General features: G+C 40.4%; 1 protein-coding gene and 1 pseudogene across 4 annotated transcripts in view; both read left to right on the top strand.

Moving 5' to 3' along the window:
- The window catches only part of Ttc23l (tetratricopeptide repeat domain 23 like), a 67,948-nt gene extending 66,931 nt beyond the window's left edge, over nt 1-1,017 (top strand). For 3 of the 4 annotated variants that reach the window (XM_023707473.1, XM_023707475.1, XM_023707472.1), the window contains exon 13: nt 829-1,017. The gene's annotated coding sequence lies outside the window, so the exon portion shown is untranslated. The remainder of the gene's footprint in view (nt 1-828) is intronic. The other variant, XM_023707474.1, reaches the window with a different exon arrangement.
- A 3,629-nt stretch (nt 1,018-4,646) lies between these two features.
- Nucleotides 4,647-5,823, top strand: LOC101563913 (annotated as a pseudogene).

A 5,823-nucleotide genomic window follows, 5' to 3' on the forward strand; every position in this document is an offset into this window, starting at 1 on the left:
CCCTGGAAACAAAGCTTTTTAAATAAGGAGGGGAAGAGGGGTTGAAGGGAGGAGAGGGAATTGGGGAAAGAAAGAGGAATCAAGATATATCGTATGCAAGTACAAATTCCCTATGATGATATGAATACTAAATATCTTAACTTGCTCCAATAAACTTAAAAAAAGAAACTATAATTTTTAAGTAGGATTTGCATATTTTAAATAGCCCCAAGTTGCTTGTAAAATATGTATCTTATATTTCTATAGGAGGTATTTTTTTCCAACTAATTAAGGGTTATGAGAACCACATTTTTTGTACACTTGAAGACCATTTTATCAAAACTGCTTCTGAGTCAAATCTTTTGGGCCATGTTACTTCAAGGTCCAGCTCACATCCTCCCTATTAGGAAATCAGAGTATGGAAGGAAGTCTTTGTGGTCGGAAGTAGGGAAGATAAATCCTCTTTCTAGTGAAGGTTCTGTGCTTGGGAGACAAAATTGCCTGAAAATCATCAAATGCGTGAAAAGCCCTGAATGAGTTGGATTTTCAGCTGTGATTATAAGTAATCAGGGTGCTGAAATCGCCAGTCTGCCATCTAAACCAAAGGATGAGCTCCCTGGTGTCTTGGGAGACAGCCCAACCCATCCAAGGCCTATTAGGAGAGTCGGCACTTCTGAAGTGTGCCAGGGTGGGGAGGCGATGCTGACACACTGGTTTGCCTCACAACATAGCCTCCTAGCTCAGACAGGGCAAGGATTTGGTGCTGGGAGAGGCAGGGGTAATCATGGAGGAAGAGAAGGGAAAAAACCAAAAAAATAAATACACAAATGGGTTTGTTCTTTCCTCTAGGTCTTCTGCTGCCAGTGAAGAGAATACTATACTATATAAGATGGTTGACAATAAAGGCAACTGTTGACAATAAAAATTACTGAATATGAAATACATTACTATGGGCAGCTGTGGCAGAGCAAAAGCAGAAGAGTACTAAAGGCTCTGGGGGGGAATGCATTTAGCAGCAGCATTACAGGTAAAAAAGCCAAGAACCACTGGATACGGGGTCCTGACCCATAAATGGGGCTGGGGAGTCTTTTTTTTGTGTGTGTGGGGGGTCTTTTAGACATGCTTCACGTTTGCTTTTTTTAGACAATATCTTGTTACATAGTTCAGGCAGGTCTAGAACTAACTGTGTAGCCCAGGCTGGACTCAAATTCATGCTGCTGCTGCTGCAGCAACCTCCCAAGTCTGGTGACACATTTCATATGTCACTGGGACTATATTACCTTCCATTTGCTTTTTCTAACTTTCCTTTCATTCCTTTTAGTCTTGGCTTTAAAAAAAAACATTTGGCCATAACTAAGCAGTTTATTGGTGAACATTTTAATATACTATCTGGAAGTTTTTGTTTACTGTTTTGAAACAGGGTCTCACTATGCAGTTCAGGCAGGCCTTGAGTTTACTTTGTAGCTCCACGCTGGTCTTGAACTTGCCAGGATCCTGCTGCCTCTGCCTCCCTAGTGCTGGAATTACAGGCATGCTCTACCAGGACTGGCAATTTGGAAGTTTTTTGTCACCTATTAAAGGTTACAAAAATTGCTTTCTGAGGAATGTTTGATCCCTGGGCCTTTTGCCTGGATCTGACCTACTGAAGTCATGATGTGCTGGAATCAGAAGGGAACTTTTTTTATTTTGTGAAGAATTAAGGACAGAAGATATTAAAGGGTTTGTGCAAGTTCAACCTTATTGTAACTATAAAGCCAGTGATTACTCTTCAAGCCCACTGTGCTACCTTCACTTAAGTGGCTTTCAAAACCTTGTTTGAAGGCATTGTCTTTGGGGATCTTGGTCCTTGCTACCAAAAACTGTATCCCTTAGAACTTTTGTTGGTTCTTCACTCAAGAAATTTTTATTAGTCCAGTCTGTAAAATCTAATAATCATCAAGTTCCCAAATTGTAGTAGCAGTAGTTTCTCTGTGGCACGAGCATACGCACACCAATTAACCCAAAGGTTTGTCCAGAGGCTTTCTCTTAGCAGTTGCCAACTAATGCCTGGATGTGTGGATTGGACACTGGGTCAGGGCTGGAAGTTGAGCCCGGGCTGAAGGCAGCCATATTACTTTGCCTTTCTCTGCAGGGTTTTTCTTTTTTATTGATCAGTTGGACCTTCAATATTAATTTTAGCTTTGTCTGAAGATGCGATTTCTTTCCTTATTTTTAATTGACCTAGCTCAGAAGCGTTGTTTCCATTTTTTTTTCCATTTTTGTGTATCCTGTTGAAAATGAGTTTTCAATAATGTGATAAAGTGTCAGAATGAAGTGGCCAGTCAAACTTCATTTTAGGGTATCAAAAAAGTGTGAGACCCCCCAAAGTCTTAAGATTTTTAAACTGACCAAACAGTATCAATACAACAGCAGCATAAAAAGACTTACACTACAAAATTTGATATAGATGCCAAGGGTCCTACTATTGTTTTTCCTTTTTTGTGTGTGATTATGTGTCTCTATGTAGTTCAGGATGGCCTTGAACTCACTATGTAGCTTCGGCTGGCCTTGAATTTGAGATGATCCCCCTGCCTCAGCCTCCCCAGCACTGAGATTACAGGCGTGGGCCACCACACCTGGTTTCAGGGCCAGCACAGCATGCGGTCCTGGGGATTGAACTCAGATCCTTCCCAGCTACTCCCCTGCCCTGTTTTTTCCATATTTTATTTATTTGTTCATTTTCCAGATTTTAAAGTGATGTTTTATTACAGCAAAATAAGAGCACAATATAGATTCCCCATATACCTACTTGCTTCCTTCACAACCAACATCTTCCCACAGGGGTATGTTTGTTAGTCTTACATCCAAGGACACATCATAATCACCATATCCCTTGGTTACACTGGGGCTCACACTTGGTGGTATACACTGTATGAAGTCAGATAGACAGTGACACGTACCTACCATTACAGTATAATCTGGAGTAGTTTCATTGCCCTGAAAATCCTATGCTCTACTGAAAAGTTCTAAAATTTTACTACAGTATTTGTGAAACCTCAAAGTCTTAAGAAACTATATCTGGGGGGGAAAAAAAAAGACAGTAAAAGAAACCATGCCTAGAAATACTCAGTGTGCTACAACCTAATAGAAAACTACAGATGAGAACAAATGTGCTTTCTAGGTTCAATCAGATGAAACCAGCAATCTGGATAACCTCATCCAAGCAAACACCTGGAATTTCCAACAGACCTGAGTTAACATCCACAGCCTTCAGTTTTAGTAGACAACAGCTGCTGATAATGTTGAAGTGTAAGGGTTAGCTGTTTTCCTACAATCTTTATCCCAAATGAATTCAAACTCAATAAAACCCCTCACAGACTTCAATACTTTTTCCATTTTTATCAGTACATATTTGCAGTATAGAATTACATTCTTACCAAGCACACGTGTACGTGTATACAGCCTGTTCTGTAACTCACTGAAGCCACACACGGTGATTTGCTAAATGCACTCAATGCTTCACATCCCAGTCCACTTACACTACGCCTGGCAGTATTTTAGATAGGACCAACCTAAGTGAGTCAGCAGCAACAGCTGGAAATCCTCAGACAGGGGGAAGAACTTAAGGACCAAATCTCAGGTACTATGCCTAAGGGGCAACGGCCATAAGCCTTACTAAATTGTTGTTCCCTTTTCATGCAAGGAAAAGGAAGTATTCTGAACTTCTCCTGAGTATCTCTAGTAGTATCTTCTTTTGTCAAAGAAGCATGCTACTATTGTGTGATATCCTCCAACAAATTATTAATTTTGAAAATATTCTACTGAGCCCTCTGGCTATGACTGAGACCTGCAGCACTTAGTTGCTTGTGGCATTTCTGATTGGAAACTGGCTGTCCACCACCCACAGTGGAAGATCCCTTAGTTACCAACTGATCAGGTGCACAGAACCAGATATATCTAGAAGAATAGGCACACTGCCTATTCTGAAGAGGATGAAAGAAAGCACAAACAATGAAGAATCACATAACCTCTCCAACTCCTCAGGACCCAACAAATTTTATTTCTGATAAGGGATAGGCAGTGTGAAGTCAAAGAAGGGGATTTTTGGAGACCGTCATACTATGTAGTTCAGGCTGGCCTTGAACTCACTATACGTAGGCCCAGGCTAGTCTCAAACTCCAGCAATCCTCCTGGTCAAGCCTTCTGAGTGTTTGGATTACAGGTGTATGCTGCCATGCCCATCTTTTAAAATGGTTTTTTTGTTTGTTTCTTGACTCTAAATAGCAGAAAATCCAGACAGCTAAACTGCTAGGTTTTAAATGTGCAAAAATACACATCATTGTTGAATTCATGGCAGATTCAACAAAAATGTTGAGAGTAAAATAAATTTAGAGCTAATCAGAATAATTACTAATAAGATGTTACAAAACAATCTGAAAGTAGAGATGCTTTCATCTAACAAGTATTTATTGAATTATTATAGGCACTGTTTTAGGCACAGGACATACTAATGAACAAAAACATAATTACCTTATTGTAAATTTATTAGCTGGGTATGGTGGCATATGCCTGTAACCCCAGAAGTCAGGAGGCTGAAGCAGGATTGTTGTGAGTTCAAGACCAGCTTGGGCTACAAAGTGAGGTCAAGGCCAGCCTGAATTACATAGTGAGATCCCGCCTCTAAAAGGATGTATTTGTGTGGTGGTGGTGGGGTGGTGAGGTAAGATGGCACGTTTATTGTAAAAAGCATTACACAAATTCTAAATATGCTACAATACTACCCTGTTTTAATTTAAAGAAAAATCATATCCTTACAATAGCAGGCCGCAGCGTAGCACTGGAGTGTGTCTGTGCCTCGGCTGCCCTGGGACCTGGGCCCAACCGCAGGCTCCTTCACTGCAGCAGCCCAGGGAGGCAGCTGGGCCGCTCCCAGTGTTTGCCCCCACTGACGGCGACTTCACCTTTGAGCCGCTGCACTATTTCAGTGGGTCTACAGCATCCCCAGATCTCAATTAAACCTTGGTGGAGATTTTATCAAAGAATCAACAACAACTACATTTGAGACAAAGAGGATATGGCTGGCTTTTGAAAGTTGAAGCTGATGATACTGAAGAAGGCACTTTTGGAAGAATTGGATATTGATCTAAAGGATATTTACTACAAAATCCAATGTGTTTTGATGCCAATGCCATCACTTGGTCTTAATGGACAAGCAGTGAGAGACAATCCTAACTTTTGGGGTCCTCTGGCTGTTGGTCTGTTCTATATCACCGTATGGACAATTTAGGGTGGCCTCATGGGTTATAACCATTTGGGTATTTGGCTCACTGACAATTTTCTTACTGGCCAGAGTTGTTGGAGAAGTTGCATATGGCCAAGTTCTTGGAGTTACAGGATATTCATTACTTCCCCTCATTGTAATAGCCCCTGTACTTCTGGTGGTTGGATCGTTTGATGTGTTATCTAGACTTGTAAAACTATTTGTTTTGGGCTGCCAACAGTGCTGCTTCATTGTTAGTGGGTGAACGATTCATGACCAAAAAGCCTCTCCTGATTTATCCAATTTCTTTATTATACATATATCTCTTATCTTTATATACTGGGGTGTGATCCAAATCATACATGAGTAGAAAAAGGCAATATTAGCTTTGATACGGGCTGGGAATTCTTGCTGAAGAACCTGAAGAAAACATTGGTGGTAAAACTTTACATGTTTCAGATGTAAAGGTAGGCTGAAGGTCTCTTTTAAACAATATTTTTTGCATTAAGCAATTGCAACAATTTGGGATTTTTTAGTCAGAAGTCTAAATTCTGTTTAATTCTTCATATTCCAGTGAATAAAATATAAAAGCATTTTTTTTAAAA

This window comes from Octodon degus, unplaced genomic scaffold (genome assembly GCF_000260255.1).
Source record: "Octodon degus isolate 3935 unplaced genomic scaffold, OctDeg1.0 scaffold00293, whole genome shotgun sequence".
Classification (NCBI taxonomy): Eukaryota; Metazoa; Chordata; class Mammalia; order Rodentia; family Octodontidae; genus Octodon; species Octodon degus.